Here is a 22,542-nt window from a genome sequence, read left to right on the forward strand (position 1 = left end):
TAATTGAAGTTGTGAATGAAAATGGAAATTGAAAACAAATAGGGTTTTCCTTCCTTATACACTCTTGACTCCATCCATTCTTCCCACCCTCCCTACCACATCATCTACGAAATCCCAAATTTCCAATTGGAAACACTAATCTAGCTCCTTTCTTCCTTTCTACACCTTTTGAAAATGACACAGTAGTTAAATACATACACTGTTAATTACTTTGTCATGTCCTATTGATTTCTTGATTGCAGGCTGATATGTGATGAAGAGAACTCCAAATAAGGAAATGGAGAATTGAACTCAAGAAATAAATGATAACTAGATTTCACATGACTAGGAGACTGCTCATTATCTCCATTGCCCATTACTTAGTAAATTGGACTAAGCTTAGAGAGGGAAAAGTATTAATAAGTACTAGCCCTGGCTTCTTATCTGCCCATTACTTTTGGTTTTTATCTTTTAAAATGCCTGAGATTTAATTGAACACACTTTGCTTTTGGCATTGTGAAAATTTTATACTAACATAAATCATTGATACTTTCATATTCAGATAAATATTCAGACTCTAACATGGCCACCCAAATGGTAAATAATTGAAGAACAACTGAGAACTCTATTGTTAAGTCTTTTAACTTTTATTTAGATTGGCCATGATGCTGACAAGGAAAAAAATGCTCGACTGTGGACTATGTCTCAGAATGTGTTTTCTACGTTTTTTATATGCTTCTATGAATCTTTTGTGTTTTATTTGTTTCATACAGGATGAAATGAAAATTTTCCTGTACTTAATGACTCCATTTGGTTTGGTTTGGTTTTTGTAGTGAGTGCTTGAATATAAGCGAGGGATCCACATACTTAGCACATAATAATTAGTCCTTAATGTGTGCTTTGGAAAACCCCTCCTCTCTCTTTTATATATATATATATATATATATATATATATATATATATCTTTAAAAATCTAAACAGAAGCTATATTCTGAGATTTTTCACAATATATTTTGAATTGGTGAAAAAATGAGCAAAGGATGTGATATCTTCAAGTTTCAAATCTGGTCCATGTGATGCCAGCATCTAGTGATGAGATGATTTATATGCATTTATTTACTTACATTACAAAAGACTTACATTGTCTTTCCTCCATTATAATTATAAGTTCCTTAAAGATAGAAACTAGGGCTAAAAGACAAAAAGGATGTCACTTTTCTTCTTGAATTTACATACCAATGGCATGATGAAACAAATATGAGAATAAGGAGAGAAAGATCCACAATGTGGTAGCAAGAGAAAGTAGAAGTATGGTATATTAGATAGAGCCCTTGATTTTATTCTAATCAAAAAGACTTGAAAGTTCAGCTAGTGCCATTGAAACTTACTAGCTCTGACTCTGGGTGAGTCACTTAACTTTTCAGTGCCTTAGTTTCCTCATCTCTAAATTGGGCATAATTATAACACCTATTAAATGGAAGTTGGTGTGAGAGTAAAACAAGGTATTGCTTATCTACAATGTACTTTAAAAACCTTAAAATACTGCATTGATATGAGTTCTTATAAAAATCTCTGAACTTGGATTCAGTATTGGTCAAGTCACTCTGGGCCTCTCTTTTCCAATGGAAAATTGGACTAGTAATCCCTGCCCTGTAGATCTCACAGAAATGGATAAGGATTAAACAAGATAATAGATGTTGAGTGTTGTGTAATCATGAAATATTATTTTTGCTATTGTTAATATTTGTAATCACACAAAACAAGTTAGATAAAAGATATCGTGCACATTTTATAGTTAAGGAAATTAAAATACAAGTATATTAAGGGTTTTCCTCATGGTAACAGAGTTCCTTTATGGCTTACAGCTAGAAAGCAGATTTTCTACCTGTTAATCCAATGCTCTCTTCATTGGGGCACATGCAATAGGCATTCGAGAACATTAATTTATTAAGGAATTAATTAAGGATTTTTTATCCAAAATAGTATTCAAGAAATTTCCCAAGTTCCTCACTCTGTATTATTGGATAGGGCATATGTGGGGGCCAATTGTAATCAATAAACATTGAATGAATATGTCAGGAATATATAGGCAGGTGTTGGGCTCTGGAGACTTGAAGAAATCGGAGATGTCCTCTGCCCTTTAAGGTTCTTATATCTGTCCAAGAAGTAGGTTGGACACAGTCATATAAAGATAAATGGCAAAGAATGGAAACTTACAGTTATCTAATGGTTCAGAGGAGTGCATTCTTCAGCCATTTATAGTGCTGGAGATACACGAGACTTTTTGTAGGGAAGCCTGCCCCAAGGTATATCATTCTGAACTTTTAACGTACACACATGCAAAATAAATACAACAAAACACATTGAATTTACATAGGAAAAAAACTATTACTTTGATCAAATTTGGGAGTAATGGCTTTTACATGAATCTTGAGGGCTTCATGTCTTGTAGCAAGTGAAATACATTTAGTTAATGGTAGACATAAGTAATGGCAATCTGGAGGAGGGTTGTGTCTATGACAAAGCTTATGACATTTACATAATAGGATGATTATTGACTCTAAGTTAATGAGGACCAAATGACTGAATAATAAAATATCACCCAGATTAAGCATACCCTTAAAATCAAAGTGAAGCTATTCATTTAACCTCCTACAATGCTTTTAGTAAATTATAGGTGTTGCCTAGGAATGTAAAGCATACCTTTCACTACAAAAATTGAACATCTGAGAGCCCTGAGCAGAATAAGCTGAATGGGCAATTTAGACCTTTTCTAAAAAAAAATATCAAGTAGAAAGATGAGTCAGAATATTAATGTGAGCTTTTTCTTTCATTCATTCATTCATTCATTCATTCATTCATTCATTCTTTTTTTTACACTTTCAAGATAGAAATGCTATGTGTCATCCTTGAAATGAGTTAGATGATGCCAAGATCTTTTCTCCTGTTCCATATTTGCCTCTAAAGAGTGGAACTGGAGATGGCTATGTAGATGTGTCTGTCTAAGGCATGAAGGAGGGGAATCAGGGTATATCAAATGGTGAAAGACTTAGGGACCTGCATTTGAATCCTATTTTTGACATTGACAGGTTCTGTAGATGTACCCAAGTGACTTGGCCCCTGAGAGCCTTATTTCCCGCATCTATAAAATGGAAATGCCTCTAATTCTTATCTTAATGGATCATCTAGAGGCAGCTTGACTGATAAAGAGCTGGAACTGGTATCAGCAGAAAGACCTGAATTAAAATCCTATAGTATTTAATTAAATAGCTGCATGAAGCTGGGAAAACCACTTAGCTTCTTACTACCTCAGTTTCCTCATATGTAAAATGTAAAATAATAATAGTACCTACTTCTAAGGGTTGTTGGGAGGCTAAAGTGAGAAAACATTTTGCAAACCTTAAAACACTATAAATGGTACCTATTATTATTATTTCACTGGATTGTTGTGAAAATCAGGTTATACAATGTACATGAATTTCTTTGCAAACTTTAAATTGGCATATTAATGTCATCTATGATTCTTACCCAGGAGAGGCTCAAACAAGTTTTGTAGAAGTTTTCTTTTCAACATTATATCTATAGCAATTCAAGGCCCAAACCACATAGTTTCTTAAATTTGGAAGTCCTAAAACAAGCCTATTTTTGAGATTATAAAAGAGAAAAGAGGGAATTCATCAATGTACAAATATTTCTGCCAAGTCCCTAAGATAAATACAAGTAAAAATTATATATGTCTGTTTTAGGAATGCTCTAAAATTCTTTCTCTGACCCTGACACCTCCAGCCTGATTCTATGCCATGCCACCAGAGACAAGAAATATTACACAAAAAACTTTTAAATTATTTGATAACAGATTATTCTAAAAAGTACTAATCAATCTACTATTTTTCTATAAAAGAATGAGAAATGGACAGCTGTTTTGGTCAATTTGGGATTGTATATTTACGTCTGAAGGCTTGGAACAGGTTTTGACATTCCTTTCCCATAGGAAACCTCACATGTATTTGACCTTTGGATTTAAACCAAAACTAGTTATTCCTCCTCTGTAGCTTTGTAGCAATCATATTCCCAACCCATTTTTGACATACTGGTCATCTTTTCTTTCCTAGCATCATCACATAGCTCTTGGGCATAAAGTTAGATGAAGCATAAGAATTAAAAAGTCCACGGTAAAGGGAAATTCTCTCCTCATTAAAATGAAGTCTCTGGATGAGAATGTGATTAAGGCAGCAGAAATTGCAAAGTTGGGGGTGAATGAATGTAAGATGAGGGACAAGAATTTACTTTCTCCTTGATTGTCATACAGTGACACTTAAGGAAAAATAGAGTCAAGATTCAGTTTTCCAAAAGTTGGAAGCTACATAAATGAGAAGCAGAGCTGTTCAGTTGTCAAAAAGTTTATTGATAGTTAATTGAATGTGCTTCTTCTGTGGTAGGCCTTGTACAAAGGGAATTCTGTAGACCAAGGTCCTTACCTTTAGGATCTTATAAAAAGATTGGAAGTTAAGAGGGGTATATGCTCGCCAAATTATAGCAGAAGTCCTTTAAATAAGGCTATAAGTCAGGAGAAATCCTTCATAATGGGAAAGAATAATTATATTTCCTTTAAAAAGTCAATAAAGCAAAATGGAGCTAATACCAATATCTGACAAAATCTTCCAGAAATATATTTGAGCAGTCAGAATAATCTTTGCCTTCCAAACTCTCACTGCTTTTCTGCTGTCTTTGTCTTCAGTGTCCTCCCTCACCTCAAAATGCTGATTCCTACTTACCTATTAAATCCCAAGTCAAATGTTACCTCTTCCTTGGAGTTTTCCTTACTTCTCACCTGTCTTATTATTTGCCACCTTGTACTCCACTGACATCCTGGTATGTTATAGAATATATTAGCCAATTACCTATGCTAATCAAACAAGATATACATTTTTCCTTGTATCAGATCCTATCAGTTTTGACAAGACTATTCAATCAAGGTAATTTCCAGTTGCCTTCTGGAAATCTGGCCAAAATATATCCATTGATAGGAATTTGGCTTTGACAAGAGTTACAAATTGCAGTTCCTCTCCCACTTCAACACCCTGGGATTTGGCCAATTAACATGATTACTACATCTTTATTCTAAAAATAGTATGACATTTCATGAGCTCCTTATCAAGAAAAAAATTGATAATCATTTTTCTCTCCTCCTCCCACTTTATAGATAGAAAAATTGAGGTGTTAGCTGTTTATCTAACCCAGTAGAGTAGTTGGGGAAGTCAAGAATAGGTCCTGGGAAAAATCCCTGTCTGATCTTGTAACCTGTTCTTGGCAGCTTTATGGTCATTTCCAAATCCCAGCCATAAAATCCATTTTCCTGAGATAAGAGAGGCTATTTCTATACAACTTTTTCTATTCAAAGACTTTGTGAAGTTATTGGTTCTTATCTTTTAAAATGTCTTCAATTTCTCCCCCTTTTAGTAAAATCTGAGTGTTTTAAAAACATTTCCGGAGTGAATGATAAAGTTGAGAATAGCAGTGGGTGAGAGTCTCCTCACCATACCATCTGGACTTAGTCCCACCAAAAGTTTGCTTCCAGCATTGCCCCCAGAAACTCAAGACTCTTTGAAATGTGATGATCCCTGCCTGATGAGCACTTACTGCTCTGAGACTTCTTCCCTTCAGGATTAGGTTTTGGTATGGAAGAAAAGCAGGCAGTGTCTTCTAAGGAATTTTGATGGACAAAATCATCACATCACATAGCCTTTTGGGTACAAGACTTGGTGGAGAACCAAACATGGTTACATGAAATCTGGCCAAATCTAGTTTTCAAAAATCCATCCTAGGGCTGGTGAGTAACAACAGCTGTTAGATACTCTGTTGAGCAAACCAAAGTTAGAGAAGCAGGGTCCATCAGAGGCAACCTTGAACCCAGGTCCTCTGACAACAAGATCATTGATTCTCTCAACACGTTGTCTCCATCTGCAACCCTGATTTGTGAAGTATCAAATATCTGTGTTTTCTGTCTCTGGAGTCACCACATTTTCCATGTGGTGACTCCAGAGACAGAAAACACAGATATTTGATTTCCAGGGTGTTATACTGCTTCTTTAGAACTAGGGTCATATTGGCAATATAGCCAGTGAGGGCTTTTCTAAGAGTAGGGAATGAAGAGGTCACTTTTCTAAACTTCATCTTCACCTTCACTCCAATGCTTTACTCCCTTAATATTTTCTTGGGTCCTTACCCCATTTCTGACTTCACTTTCTTCCTTTTCTAGTCAACTCAGTAGCTATTTCACCCTTGCTCAACTGGTCATCTCTTCCCAAAGCTGAACCATGTGTTTCTCTTACCCCCTACCTTCTCCATTACAACTTTCAAACAAATGAACAAATTTTATCTTCCATCTCAGAATTAATACTGTGTATTGCTTCCAAGGCAGAAGAGTGAGAAGGACTAGTTATTGGGAGGTGAGTGACATTCCTAGGAGCACACAGATAGGAAGTTTCTGAGATCAGATTTGAAGCCAGGGCCCCCCATCTCTAAGACTGGCTCTCAATCCATGGAACCCACCTATATGATCCCTTCATTAATACTTGATCAAGATAGGATGAAGGAAGTAGGGGAAATCTCACATCTCTGCTGACAAGATACATTACAAATTCATATTACCTATCCTCATTCGAGTAGGTATTCTTTCAGTAATGCAGTCTTTCCCTAATTAACTGGCTGTTCCATACTCTAGAGAAGCCTTTCCCAACTCTGTCCCTCCTAAAGTCTCCCAGACCCACCACTACGCCCCACCAAGTGTCTTACCTCTTGTATTGCTGAGAAGACAAGCCTTTTCCTTATGACTCAAGTCACAAATGGTAGCTCTGGAGTCAAAAAACAGGGAGTCTAACTCTGTCCCATAAGGAAGGAGAAAACCAAAGAAATGTATTTTTTCTCTCCTTTTTTTTACCTTGACCTTTTCTTTTACTAATTAGTAAAATTCTCTATATCTATAGTTTGCAAAGCCTCAATTATTCCTAATGTTTCTTTTTATGCATGGACTGAGATGTACAGAAAAGACACTTCATCTATTCAATTGAATAAAATTTTATTCAATGCAAATGAATTCATTCAGTAGGCATTCTTTAAGCACAGATTGTAAGAAAAAGACTAGCCTAAGGATAGAAAGACAAAGTAGATATGATCTCTCTTTAAGGAGCTCACATTCTTCCTGGGGAAGATAGACCAGGTCTGAAACCTAAAACCTGGCCATGGAAAGACCACCATGGGAGCTGAGATCAGGCAGTCTGGGAAAGATGAGATGATGAGCGATTGAGTTCATCAGAGAAGTCTTTCCATGTTCCTATGGCGTTTACATCAATAGGATGTTCTATCTCAGAAACTGCACACTCAAGTGATGTCGCATTAAACAACAAAATAAGGGGCAAATGGGATTATATTGGCATGAGGGCAGGAGAAGGAGAGTTGGCATAGTTTGCAATTGTGGTACAAAAATGGGGATCCATTGGTCTTGTCCCACATCAAGGTCCCTGGCTTTGAACTTTACCTTCCTGAGGTAAAGGAGTGGTAGCCCCGAATAGTAATAATGCCAGCCTGTGTGCTCGAGCCTCAAACACACACACACACACACACACACACACACACACACACACACACACACAACTTCTTAGGACTGGTGGAAAGTGATTTGTGATTTACCTCACCATCAGCTGCACAGCTGTTCCAGAAACAGTAATATGGAACTTCTGGCATGTGCAAAGGGTTTAAAGGTTGTAGACCAGCTGTTATACAGTAGAATATCCCTGCAGAGCTAATGAAGAGCATATGTCCAAGCTAACACATTGCAGTGTGTTTCAGCAGAAGTCCTCGACCTAGCCATTTCTATACAGTTTACCCTAATATCTAATCTAGGGTAGTAACCTTAAGGAACTATGAGTGACAAAAGGACGCCAGGGTGAATCAACAGGTGTCTTTTTCTGGATGACATTAAATCAATTATCCATGCAGATTGGCCCAGGCACAGTGGACCAGAATCTGCAAGCCTAGTTTAACAGAAACAGCTGGAGGAAGGATGAATTTATAATCATCTCTGAGAACAGACTCTAGAGAAGCTGAGTTCTTAATATTTTGTGGAATGGACCCATTTGGAAGTCTTGTGAAGTCTATGGACTTATTCTCAAAATAATAATTTTAAATAAAATAAAATGCACAACATTAAAAAGGAAACCAATTATATTGAAATGCCATTGGCAAAATGTTTTTGCTTTTAAGTTCACAAACCCCAGGAATAGAATTCCTGCCTTGGAGCAATGGTAAGACATTTTATCAAGTCACTAATACTGCCAAACCAGATGTAAAGGGAGGGTGGCATTTGTCATTACTGTTAGATTCTTTCCCTGAAATTTTGTTAAAGGCTAAAATGAATGCTGGCACAAATGAGAGATAGGAAGCCCAATAGCAAAAACCAAGAATGCATAAGGGATGCTGAATATTTAGTGTAAAATCAAAAATATGGTAGAGAATTGTAATGAGGAACCAAAGAGCTAAATTTACTGTTGAAAGTGGCAGTAATTGATTACATGGTTGACTTGTTGTCCTTTAATTCAGCCAGTCTGGTGGAATTAAACTGGAGGCAACCACATTTTCATTCTTTGTCTGACCATTGCCTTGTGTCCATGGCACGTGCCATAAACCTCATCTGGCAGAAGGGAGCTGTTTCTTGGCATCTTCCTTTGAGCATTTCTAGTTTTAAACAGAGGTTTGGTCTCTGGCTGCTGTCCAAAATGCCATCAGCCAGGCAGCTGCTTGCTGATGGCACATCCCCCTCTTTTTGAGATATTTACATAAATAAGCATACTGAAAAGAAGAGAAGCAGTGACAAGGCTTGAAATGACCTTGTATTTCATCAATCAGAGGATTTGGAGATGGGAAGTATTTTAGCAGTGATCCAATCTAAATCTCTCCTCTCCATTTTGTAGATGAGGAAAACAAGATCCTCAGATTTCCCAGGTAGTAAGTATCTGAGGCCAGATTTGAAAACATAAACCCAGGACCCAGCACTCTATCCATTGTGCCATCTAGCTGCCCTATTTTGTTAAATTGATTTAAAAAAAAAGCCTCACAAGTTATCGTTCAAGACTGGCAATCCCCATCTGCTTTCCTTTGAAGTTTTTTGATGCTTTTGAATTGGCAGTAGGGGAGGGACTTTTTCCAGCCTTGATGTCCTTCTTTTGTAGGACATCTTTCTCTTCAAATTTGGGGAAAGATGGGAAGGCTGTTTTTATTTTCCTTTGGACACTTACCTGGGTGATCTTGGATAAGCAATTTAATCTCATTGGTTATATCAAACAAATACTGGGAATAGAGAGCTTCTGAGTTCTCTTCCAGTATGATTCTATGATCTTATGAAGTCCTCTGTGACAACAATAATTATCAATTCAGTTTCAGGTTAAAGTATCTTTCCTTCAACTATTAAGACACAGTCTTTGTCTCTGACACTCTCTCTCTCCCCCGCCCCTCCCTCTCTCTCTCTCTCTCTCTCTCTCTCTCTCTCTCTCTCTCTCTCTCTCTCTCTCTCTCGTCCAAATGGATAGTGTTAAGTCTGAAGTCTGAAAGATTTCAGCACAAATCGAGCTTCAGCTTCTTACTAGTTGTGTGACCCTGGGCAAGTCACTCACCTTCTAGTTATTTTAGTTTCTTCAACTATAAAATGGAGATAATAACAGCAACTACCTTGCAGGGCTGTTGTAAGGATCAAATTAGAGAATATTTGTATAAAGTGCTTAGTGCAAGTTATAACACTTAGTAGACACTGAATAAATGTTTATTTCCTTCCTTTGATTCTGTACATATATACACACTTTAAAAAACCTTAAAAGAATTAAATCATACTTTGTTCTTATAATTGTTTGCTTGTTCTATTAATGAATGATATTAGACAATTGCAATTATAGCAGATGGCTACAATTAATAAATGGCTGGTTCCTTAACATAGCACTGATTTTTGGCTTATTCTGATTATTAATACATCAATCAGCAAACACTCAGGCCTCTTCATATATACATTTGTGCAAAAAATCATTGATAATCAAGTACATTTTTCAGTGAGCACTTCTATTTTATATTAAACCTTGTTGACTTGGAAAAACAGAACTATTAAGTAGTCAGAAAAACCACTCTTTAATTAAGGAAAAGGGGTTCAGTGCAATAGTAGACCTCCACACAGAGCTGCACACTAACAATCACACAGAGTCTGAGGATTGAACTCTGGATGTTCTGGATACTGACCCCTGGAAGAGTCAACCAAGCAGGATTAACAACTCCAAGGAACAAAAGAATTTGGGGAACCTCTATACCATTTGGGGGAAATCCAGTGCCAGGGAAAGATGATTGACATCACTATAGTTACAAAGAAAATGGGAAAGTCCAAATTATACTGACAGAATACCATCTAGCTTGGGAAAAAAATCACAGCTAAAAGCTAGGGTGTAAGGAAAGGGACTGCTTACACTGGATACTAAAAGGATGGTCCCTGCCCAGGTGTGGGTCTTCTTGAGAAAGGGTCTATGATACAATAGGGTCCATTATTCAGTCTGAAATTGCTAGCCTGAGATTCCCTTCAGGATGGATTCTCATAGGAAAAGGGAACAAACTTTGGGGTTACCAACTTACTTACAAGCTAGACCTAAAACTTGGGGTTCATCAGATCTTACTAGGCTATAAGTTCAGAATTTTTCGATTCCGTGTTGACAACCTATTGAACTCATTATATTGAATCTATTCCTGCCCTATCTAAGACTGTAAGAAGGACATGAAGAGATCCACTTTTGACAAAAGCAGAGAGAGTATCGCAAGCATTGGCTTCAATAGAGTTCTGCCTTCCCTAGTGACACAAGAAAGCTGAGCATGGTAAAGCGAGTAGCTACCATATTCCAAGGTCTTTTCCTTTATTATCTCTCTTGTATTCATTTTACTTGACTTTAATTAAGAAAAAGTTATGAAGTGACTTCCATGACTAATGAATGCTCTTACTAAAATCCTAATCTGATGTCCTATTGTGGCAAGGAAGTGAGCCCATCTTAGTCCTCTAAGTGAACCACGGGTTCTGGCAGTCCCCTCAAGAAAGAAAGATTTAAATTTTGGTAATGGGGACTGAATGCTCATCAAGAACCAGGATAGTGACATTTAGAGATGTTTGTCATGATAAAGGAAGCCGGTGATAAAATTTGGGGGAGGTAGCACTGTGTGGGCAATTCATGAAAGCCATTCACCAAAGTTGGGATGGAGATAAGAGTATATTTCATGGTAAGACATCCAGACTGATGACCTCAAGGATCCTTACATCCTTGAAATAACAAAAGTGTGTGTGTTTATGTGTATAACCTAGTGGGATGAGTTGGGAGGATGGGAAGATAAAGAGAGGGACCCCTTGGGATGTGCAATGTTGGGAATTTGGTTGAGGAAAGTTCATTCTTCATCACAGACACCAGTATTTTAACAATTCAAATATAAGTAACCAGTCTAGAGATTTAAAGAGAAGCAATGCTAAATTGTTGGGGATCCAACAAAGATCCACATAAAGCTAAGCAAAGACAAGTTTTTCAGTTTGAATGTGATATATTCAGGAGCATTAAAGTCAAATAGAAACATCCCCCTAAAGGCAGCATATTGACTAAGAAAACCCCAAATGAACATTATCTCTGTTTTATTATATTTGTATTTATATATATATATAATATATATATATATATATCCTGTCAAACATTTCATAGTTACCTTTTAATCTGTCTGGGGCTGCCCTCAGGAGTTCTGGTGGTGGCATGAAACCAAGAGTCCCTGGGTGCATAGAGATGTCTGAGTACAAAAGAGATACACAAGTTTAGGAAGTCAGATTAGGGTCAAATTATGGCACTCAGAATCTTGGACCAAAACATTTTAATTGGGAAATCACTGATGGCTTTTGTGCATGGTCAGGTCTGTGCACTGGAATGATAACCAAGTGAAGGGAGATAGACAAGCAACAGAGAGATCAGGAGAGAGTTATTAGCATAATTCAAGAGACTAGTGATGAGGTTCTGAACCAGGGTAGAGCCTGAAAAGTGAATAATTGAGGCAGCTACCAAAGTTATCACAGAAGTAGAATCGACCACAGGACTTGGAGTCTTTAAAAAAAAAAAAAAAACCTTTACCTTCTACCTTAGAATCAATACTAAGTATTGTTTCTACAGCAGACGAGTGGTAAGGGCTAGGCAAAGGGGATTAATTGATTTGCCCAAGGTCTCAAAGCTAGAATGTGTCTAAGATCACATTTGAACCCAGTACCTTACTGGGCCTGACTCTATCTGCTGAAACACCTCACTGACTTGGAGTCTTATTAAGAGGGTGGGAAACAGAGGGAAGAGTCAAAGATAACACCAACCAGTACTGGTGCTTCCACTACTGTCTTCCCAATACTTCTCTTTTCCCAGATCTTCCCTGGAGTGAATATTAAGGAATTTTTGCCCTTTCTCACAACCAATATTTAATTACCTTCATATTACCTTTAGATTCTTGCTTTTTTTTTCCTGCTATCTTTTTATGCAGTATCTACTATATTTATTTCTTTCCCATATAAGGACTTTTCCCACTGACTCTCAACTTCAAGACACAGCAGTCTTCTCTCTTTTTGCCCACCAAAATGGAATGTCTCCTCAATCCTGCCGTTTTTAGCATTATACTAGAGCAAACTACAAATCTTGTTCTCTCACGTCAGAGATTACAGTCTGCTGTTGTATGGAGTCTATCAGCTAAAGAATAATCACTCTCTGAAGCACTTAAAATATATAGGGGAAATGCCTCTCTTATCACTGAAAAGCAAAGTAAGATTGAGGACTCTGTTAGATGGCAAGTCCACAGCGAGAGGCAAGACTATTGTTAGGCCAAAATGTGTCTCATGAGGTTCTGGCAAACATGCTCATTCTGATGGAGAAGGTCTTGGGTTATCAAACTAATTCTGCTTATTTTACACAGAGAGGAAACAGATTTATTTTTCTTCTTCCTAACACAGACACGGCGCATCCTTCTTACCTTTCTTGGTTAAGATTCCTTCTTAATTAACTCATGAGAGACCAAATAAACACCATCTATAATAATTAATTCTGATTGGAAATGGCAGGGCAGTAGCTGGAGTAACTGCATATAAGAACATGAAATTGAAGGTATGGGTTGGGATTGGGTCTTTTGTTGTTCATTTTTGAGAGTTTATGGATACTTTATAGAATGAGCATCATTTTCTAGGAGCAGCTAGTGGGAGAGTGTGCAGGGTGTAAAATCAGGAAGATTTACCTTCCTGGATTCAAATCTGGCCCAGACACTTACTGGCTGTTACTCTGGAGTTAACATTAGACCCTGTTTACCTCAGTTTCCTCATCTGTAAAATGAACTAGAAAGGGAAATTGCAAACCTCTCTAGTGTATTTGCTAGGCCATAAGTATATGAGATTGTTGGACTAGGTCAATGAGTCAATATTTTCTGGTCTGAGGTCCTCTTTAGTCTCTTCCAAATATGGAAGATTTCAACAAGTTTTTGTTTATGCCATATATATATTATTAGAAATTCATACAACTTACTGTAGCTATGAAAATAGATTTGGTCTCCTAGATGCTCTAAAAAGGTTTAGAGACTTCCAGTGGTCCCTTGACCCCACTTTGAGAACCACCAAATTAGATGAACACTAATTCACTCTCCAACTCCATAGCCTATTGTTCAAAATAATCCTTTCTCTTTCTTTTTGGCTTTTCAAATCCATCTTCCTTCAGGATAAATTTCCCTTTTTGTGAGTCCTTAGACTAAAAGTCAACATGGTACAATTAAAATTATGCTGCAGTTGAAATTAGGAGACCTGAATTCAAATCCTAACTTTCTTACTTAGTGTATAAGAGACTGGACAAATTACTCAACTCCTTTGAGTTCTAGTTCCCTCATCTGTAAATTGAGGAGGTTGAAGCATAAAACCACAAAGATCCCTTCTTGAGTCTAGATCCATGATCCTAGAATCCTTTTAGCTCCTTCCTTTGTTCCCCTAAAGTACTTCTCAGTAATTTTTATGGATTTCTCTGATGTCCCTTTAATTATTGTAATGAAATGTTTTCACTATCGAGTCAATACTTAGCTTTTCACATGTTTATATACCCAGCGAGATTAAAAACTCCTAGAGGCTGTCAACTCATTCTTTACTTTTTAAAATTCTTACCTTTTTTTCTTAGAATCAATACTGTGTATTAGTTCCAAGGCAGAAGAGTGGTAAGGGCAAGGCAATGGGGGTTAAATGACTTACCCAGGGTCACACAGCTAGGGAATGTCTAAGACCAGATCTGAAGCTAGGAAGTTCTGTCTTTGGTTCTGGCTCTCAATTCGCTGAGCTAAACAACTGCTCCAGTATCAACTCATTCTTATATTAGTTTGCATCCACAGTGTCCAGGGTAGTTCATTGAACAATATACAATTATAAATACAAAATCATGGGACTTTTGAACATGTCACCCAAAAAGAAAATTACAAGTCATCTCCACCAAGACCCATCATTTTACAGGCTAGAGAATTGGAGGGACTTTCCCCAAGGTTGCCCAATTAGGTAGCAAAGACTTAAGTTGAACCCAAGTATATTACCGCCAAATTTGGGGCTCTCTCTCCAGGTCCCCAAACTTCATATATTTGGAAGCTACTATCTCATACATGCATTCTACAATACTGAAATAACACATTAAGTATAGACTAAAGGTAGGGGAAAAGTAATGTCAATATATTAAAAAAAAAGTCTGATGGGGAAAGAACAGAGGAAGCTTCTGAAGAAGATGCACCAGAGTCCTTTCTTCCTTTCATAGTGAAATTGCTATCTATTTATAGCTTGCCTGAAACTTGCCACCACTTCAAGATCCCAACCGCCTAATTCATCTGTTTCTAGTTGTGACAACAGTGTTTATATTCCCAATATTAAAATATGAAGAAAGAGGAAGGGGAGGAGGGAACACCCAGGCCTGCCTTGAATTTTGCACCCACTAGTGCCAGATTTTGGGGAAGTAGAGAAATAAGGAGGAAGTATAGTGAGGTACAGGAATGTCTTGAAAGAATAGTTTTGACTTTTGTATGTCATTGAGATAAATGACTTCTTAGAAACCTTCAGAAAAGAATTTAGAATGAATAAATGATTATATTACTTTGATGTTTTAAAAGATTCTTTTCGTTCTTTTATGCACTCTGTGAATGTTTATATGATTTTTAGTTTAGGGTTTTTCTTTTTTCCTGGCCACTGATCAAAAACAATCATATTCTCCCATTAATTAAAAGTGGGTAATTTTCTGTAGCTTTTTCTCACTGAAAATTTAGTAATTCACATTCTGAGTGCTAAGGTGAACTTGGGGCTTTGCCATCAACCAGGGATTTTCCACCTGTTCCGTGGGAGCATATGAGTTCAACACCTTCAGGAAACTGCTCACTTGATGGAAGATTAATGGGGCACTTAGGATCCCTGGTAAATGGAAAGAATGAAAATGTTAGAATGGAAAAAAAAATGTCAAGAACACTCTAGTCAAGAAAGACAGCAAAGAAAGGTAATTTTGTTTTAGTTCAGTTGTAACCTTTTCTTTATGACCCTGTGAACCATAGCATGCCAATACTGTCCATGGAATTTTCTTGGCAAAGTTACTGCAATGTTTTGCCATTTTTTCCTCTGGTTGATTAAGGCAAACAGGGTTAAGTGACTTACCCAGGGCCACACAGCTAGTAAGAGTATCTGAAGTAAGATTTGAATTTTGATCTGCTTGATTAAAAGACCAGCCTCCTTTGAAGTGAAACAATTAGCTATCTAATAGCTTTAAAGAAGAATAAAAGCATGCCTTTGCAAAAATATCCTAGGTGATAACAATGACTTCTGGCAGCTACATGAAACAAATCTGTAATTTTAATAGGACTTCAATTTCAAGTTATGAAGGCATTTCTAAATTTGTGTCAATCACAATCTCTTTATTCTTTCTTATTCTGTATATTCTTTTCCAGTATCTTTTGGGGAAATCTCCATTGAAGCTACACAACATGCCTTTAGCCTTCCTCTGGATCTCTTAATAGTTTGTGGATATGGATTTGCTATTTGAGCTTTACATCTGTTATCTTTCACTCTTAGTATGTGAATTGTCCAGGTCTATTCTAGTTATATATGTTCTTGATTTTTAAAATACAATTTCCCGTGCCAGTTACTGTTGACATTATGTCACAATCTGCTCATGCCTTCCTGATACTTCCCTTTCTTCATTGTCAATTGTAATTTTTACTCCTCTGAGCTAATGATATCCTGTGTGTGATTTGTAACAAAATAGAATCACTAGCAAACTAATTGTTTGATAAAGATGGAATGATGAGCAAGTGCTCACCCCAGTGTGTATAAGGAAATTGTTTTAGGGAAACAGATAGGAGAAGACTGATACAATGGTACCACACACATTATTTTTTTAACTGCTTTAATCAATGATAATAAATGAAACAAAGTTTCCACAAAATTCCAATATACAATCCTTAACTGTCAGTTTACCGCAGATGGTATCAATTTTGGAGAAAGGGGAAGACTGAAGAAACAGCCTAATAAATTGGACTATATGAAAAAAATCCAAATATCTTTAATATTGCAAGCTGAAACTCATATTACTGACACCCCTCCCCTATTAAAAAAGAATTGTCTCTAAATAATAAAGGCAATGGAATGTAAGTTAATGTCATAGTTGAAAATTGTATCAAAGGATCAAATGAATTACCCCTGCCCTTGAATATTTCATCCTTTTGTCATTGTATTTCCTCCTTCCACAGAGAGAGAGAGAGATCATTAAGCTCTGTTCCTTCGTGGTACCACCTTTGTGAGTTATTTTGGATGAAAAATCCATTGCCATCTCTCCAGCCCACCTGATGATGAGTCTTTACAAACATAGCTAGGATGGTCCTCAGAAGACAGACCTGCACGTTCATCACTGAGAAGCAGCTTAAAATCTTTCTAACTTGGCAGGGACATCCTTAACTTTTATTTCTCCAGATGAGCCTATAAGAATAAGAACATAATGGGAGACCATATTAGACCCTTAAATAGAAAGGTATTCCTGAATAGACAGATAGAAACCAAAGTCCAGTTCCATGTAAATAGCTGTGTTAAGCTAATCCATAATAAGTAAATTCTTTTTTAGCTGCCTCTTACTATGCAATAACTGAACACTCATGGTTTCTGATTGTCTCATATAACGTAGCTTCAGGTGAAATAGCAAAAGCTTTCAAATTATTTAATCACAATATCTGCTTTACTAGTTCCTTTATTTTGGTGGTGGTTATATTATAGATTTTGTAAAGGCTCTCCATCCTATCCTCAATACATTCCCTCTTTTTTCATTTCCCAGAATCCCTTTTCTCCTTCAATATTTAGCCTAATTGCCACCTTTTTCAGGAAGCTCTTCTTAACCCACCCATTTGCTCAAGATCTCCTCCAAAAAAGTAAAGTTTGTTTTTTAAAGTATTTTTACACTTACTCCCCTCAACCCTGCAAGGAAAGTAACCTTGAGAATAGGGACAATAGGGTTTTTGTCTTTTGTCCCCAACAACTGAGCATTGTGTCTGAAGAAGGTGCATACAAATGTTGCTTTAATAGTCTTGAATTGTTTTAATTTACACAGTGCTTCCTCTAAATTATTTCATCTGTTCATTACACCAACCTTGTCTGGCATCATCTTAGTTTTAAAGATGGGAATATGAGACTTAGGAAGCTTTAGTGGAAGCTCCAAGGTACTGTGGATAAAGCATTCAACCTGAAGTCAAGAAGTTCAAATCCACCTTCAGAAATTTAGCGCTATAATCCAAGGCAAATCATTTAATCCCTATCTGTCTCAGTTTACTCATCTTTAAAATGGAGACAATAATAATGCATATCTCCCAAAGCTATTGTGAGGTTAAAATGAGAAAATGTTTGTATGAAATTAGGTAAACCTTGAATTGCTACATAAATATTAAATTTCATAGTTTGTTTTTATTTCACTTGGACAAGATCATATACTTAGCAAATGCCAGGACTAGGACTTGAAGTGTTTTTGACTCCTAGACTAGTGCACTTTCCATCACAGCTTATTGCCTCTGCTAAATCATGCTGATTTCTACTCTGAGAAGCATGAAATTTCTGTCCAGATGAAGCTGTGTGATGGGCCACTTCCTGAGGTGGTTACTCAGGGTTAAGGGGCAGGAGTGGCAGTTTTGTGAAATTGTCAGTAGCTGGAACTGTGGTCCTTGAAGTGACTCCCCTCTTGATATGATTATCTTAAGACCTTACAAAAACATCCTCTCTGCTAGGTAGCAGAATGGCAAATTCTTATGTATACATTGAACTGTGTTCAGAAAAGGAATGTAGGAAATCCCTCCTAGCAAAAAGGCATGTGAGGTCATGGAAAGAAGAAAAAAAAAACATTTGACAGATTGGAAAAATTCCTTAATTGGTGGGCCCATTTAGCAGTTCCGTAAAAATTTAGGAAGGCTTTTTAATCAGTCCCTTGTGGCTTATAGATTTGGGACATTGCCACTGAAATAGCATCATCTCCATTTCAGGCCTCATTCTATAATTCATTGTACAGTAGCCAAATAGAGCATAAACTACTTGCTTTGCAGAGTATTTCTTTTCTTTTACTCTTAAATGTTAAATATCTCTTAACCTCCAACCTAAAGGAGCTCATCATGACATGTATTTGCTTTCTGTCTAATGTGGGGTTGAAGGTTAAGAGCTCTTAGTTAAATTTTGCTATGCTTAACAATTTTTAGTCCCTCAATTTTTGCTTAGGAAAGTCCCATCTACTAACCCTTCCTCCCCCACCCCTTACCATCTGTATTTTTCATCTTGTGTTAGCATAACTAACTTTTTTTGAGAGAGAGTTCCTTTTCTATTTAATACCATCATACAATTATCAGCATCTCTTTGAAATGAGAATATAAAAGAAAATGAGCTAAAGCAAATGATAGTCCCTGTGTTTTAATGTTATTAAATCCTAAAAAATGCTTTTAAAAAATCTGGAAGCTAGAATCTCTTCTCTGAAAACTTGATCACACCCATGTTAAAGATGTAATAATGTGTCCCTGGGAGGACTAAATCCCATCTTTCTGGCTTAAGTTCAGATCACTTTTCATTGAAATTAATGCAGATGGCCCCTTCTCTAAGACAATCTAATTCCATCAAGGTTATAGGGGAGTAGAAGGTTCAATTCAATAAAATTAGGATAATTTAAGCCCATAGTTTGTCACTTCTTAAACAGACATTCAAAAGGTTGAGGGAGCATTTGGGGATCACACCATTCTTAAAACAAAATGAGATGCAGAATATGTGCTATGCCATATTTACAATCCTAAGAAATGTCCTTGGATGAAAATTTCCAGAAACTATTTGGCTAGTTGAGTTTGTTTGCTGGTGGAGCTTTTTTTTTTCCCTTTTCCTCCCTAGACTGGGCAATGAGACAAATATTCAACACAATTACAGCTGTTTTAATCATATGTTTCATCAGAATATAGCCCTGCACATTCCACATTGTGACATTTCCTGTTACTTGAAATTTACCATTAAGATGTTTGCTGAATATTTCTTAGTGGGATTTCCAATTAGGATTTATTGTAAGAGGAAAACAAAAAAAGATTATGAGAGACACATAGCAAGTCAGAAATACAGATTTCAATTTGGTTGAGTCTATAAATCACTTTGGGTTATTTGATAGGAGAGAATATGGGAGCTGACATTGCTTTTCCAGGTGAATGAATCAGTTTAGAGGCTCAGAGAAGTCAAGCCCATCTTCCCAGATCTCTGAGTTATTTGTCAGCAGCAGCTCTTCACGAAAGCCAATTAGATTCTTTTTTTTCTGGTTTTATTTTATTTTATGAATGGAAATTATTAATAAGAAAATCGAAAATAAGCTTTCTCCACCTCCACGAGGAATGTATGTCAATTTTCTGATGGATTTCAAGAAGAATCCCTGATTATTCCAGGATTGTATTTGCACCAAGATGTGTTTGTTTAAAGAACCTGGAAGTAACTCTTCCTGAGATGATCCTTAAAAGTTAGAAATCTACTGCAAAAATAATAATTTTAATAAATTTAATTTTAATAACTTTTTACATATTATTTCATTTGATACTCACAACAATCCTGGGATATAGGTTTTATTAATATTCCCATTTAATGATTGAAACTGAGCTAAGTGATTTGCTCAAAGTCATACAGATTGTAACAGAGGTGAGATTTGAATGCGTTTCCATTCCTCTATCCACAGTGCCACCTTGCTGCCTAAAAATCAAGACACAATCATACCCTTAGAAGGCCATTCCCTATCCATGTTCTCTTTAAAAAATACATGTATTTAACAGCAAAGGAAAGTAATGAATGCTGGAGGGGGTGTGGCAAAATAGGGACATTAATTCATTGCTGGTGGAGCTGTGAACTGATCCAACCATTCTGGAGGGCAATTTGGAACTATGCCCAAAGGGTGCTAAAAGAATATCTACCCTTTGACCCAGCCATAGCACTGCTGGGTCTGTACCCCAAAGAGATAATGGACACAAAGACTTGTACAAGAATATTCATAGCAGCGCTCTTTGTGGTGGCCCAAAACTGGAAAATGAGGGGATGCCCATCAATTGGGGAATGGCTGAACAAACTGTGGTATATGTTGGTGATGGAGTACTATTGTGCTAAAAGGAATAATAAAGTGGAGAAGTTCCATGGAGACTGGAACAACCTCCAGGAAGTGATGCAGAGCGAGAGGAGCAGAACCAGGAGAACATTGTACACAGAGACTAATACACTGTGGTATAATCGAACGTAATGGACTTCTCCATTAGTGGCGGTGTAATGTCCCTGAACAACTTACAGGGATCCAGGAGAAAAAAACACCATTCATAAGCAAAGGATAAACTATGGGAGTGGAAACACCGAGAAAAAGCAACTGCCTGAATACAGAGGTTGAGGGGACATGACAGAGGATAGACTCTAAATGAACACTCTAATGCAAATACTATCAACAAAGCAATGGGTTCAAATCAAGAAAACATCTAATGCCCAGTGGACTTACGCGTCGGCTATGGGGAGTGGGGGGGAGGAAAAGAAAATGATCTATGTCTTTAACGAATAATGCTTGGAAATGATCAAATAAAATATATTAAAAAAAAAGAAAAAAAATACATGTATTATTTTAAGGCATATTCTTTGGAGCCTTTTATAAAGTCATTTCAAGAAAACAAGACAAAAGAAGACATTCTTCCTTTTTCAGTATATTGCATCTACGTTACTTGATCAATTTAACAACAAAACTATTCCTCACTCAATTACCAGTGAAAAATATTGCCAGTATAGTTAGAGAGGATATTGTAAGGGTTCAAAGGAAGTTATTATTAGATAGCACATCTCAATCCCTAGATATATCCAACTGATTTTATATTTTATCATTAATATGGAGTTTTACTCTTTTGGATGGTCAAATACAGCTCTGTGTCTTATGCCCTAGATAAGCAGCAAAACAAAATGAAGTGAAAGAAACAAACAAACAAATCAGAAAGATCATTACACTAAGTACTGCATGACAGTTGCATCTGAAAAACCTGTACTTTCTGTAAACACAGAGGATCTCTCCAAAATATTCTGTGACTGAACACATTACTCGAACACTGGAAGTTAGGGTTGACTCATATCTAACTATCCTGTCCTGTTCAAAATATTTTTCAATTATCAGATTGGCATGGGATATTTCTGAATAATTTCTGAATCACGAAAGTCAGAGAAATCTTGACTAACCTAACAGGCACAGATAGTGGAATTAAACTCATTAGAGATGGCTGTGAGTGCTGATAATTTATTTTTTATCCAACTGTAAAATACAAAATAGAGGACTAACCATTATTCGTATGGGGGGGGGGGGGGAGAAATCTAGGGATTTTACTTGATGGCTAACTTACTACAAACCAACTGGTTGATAGGGCAATCAAAAAGTTAAAGTAGTATTAGGCTGTATTCAGTTTTATTCTTTCTAATTCTGAAGGCATCCTGATTATGTGCCTAGTGGATGCTAGGCACTCTTTTAGATGCTGTAATGCAAAATAAAAAATAAATAAAATCCTCCCCTTGATATTATTGGCAGCTAAAGCAATAGAAGTGTACTCTTGAAAACAAAGATGGCAGTTAATTGTTCTAGTGTCCCTTTCACTGTTGAGAAAATCTTCCATGATAATAGATTCAGTTTGAGGTTTCACCTTTTTGAGGTACCATTACCAAATAGTAATTCTGCCAAGGAGGATAGCTCAGCTGATGAAGGGTCAGACTAGATAAATAAAGGCATTAGATACTATTAGCCTGGAGAAGTTTACCCTGTACCTCAGAGGTTCTTCCATCAGCATCACCATCTGACATATCTTGCTCCCTATCCATGACTCCTTGCTGCTCACTACTGGCCATTGTTTTTACTACATGTCACTTTTCATGTCCCATTAACCTCCCCAAATGAACTTTTAGAAGATAGAAAACTTGTTTTGTTTGTGGAGTATTTGCAG

General features: G+C 36.7%; 1 protein-coding gene and 1 long non-coding RNA gene across 8 annotated transcripts in view; both read left to right on the plus strand.

Annotated features, from left to right (window-relative positions):
* The window catches only part of SLC8A1 (solute carrier family 8 member A1), a 504,419-nt gene that overhangs the window by 233,436 nt on the left and 248,441 nt on the right, over positions 1–22,542 (plus strand). The window lies entirely within an intron of this gene.
* LOC130458826 (uncharacterized) lies at positions 933–9,539 on the plus strand. Its single transcript, XR_008918203.1, has 2 exons — positions 933–6,008; positions 6,052–9,539. It is a non-coding gene; the product is annotated as an uncharacterized LOC130458826 (long non-coding RNA).

Source organism: Monodelphis domestica, chromosome 1 (assembly GCF_027887165.1).
Source record: "Monodelphis domestica isolate mMonDom1 chromosome 1, mMonDom1.pri, whole genome shotgun sequence".
Lineage (NCBI taxonomy): Eukaryota > Metazoa > Chordata > Mammalia > Didelphimorphia > Didelphidae > Monodelphis > Monodelphis domestica.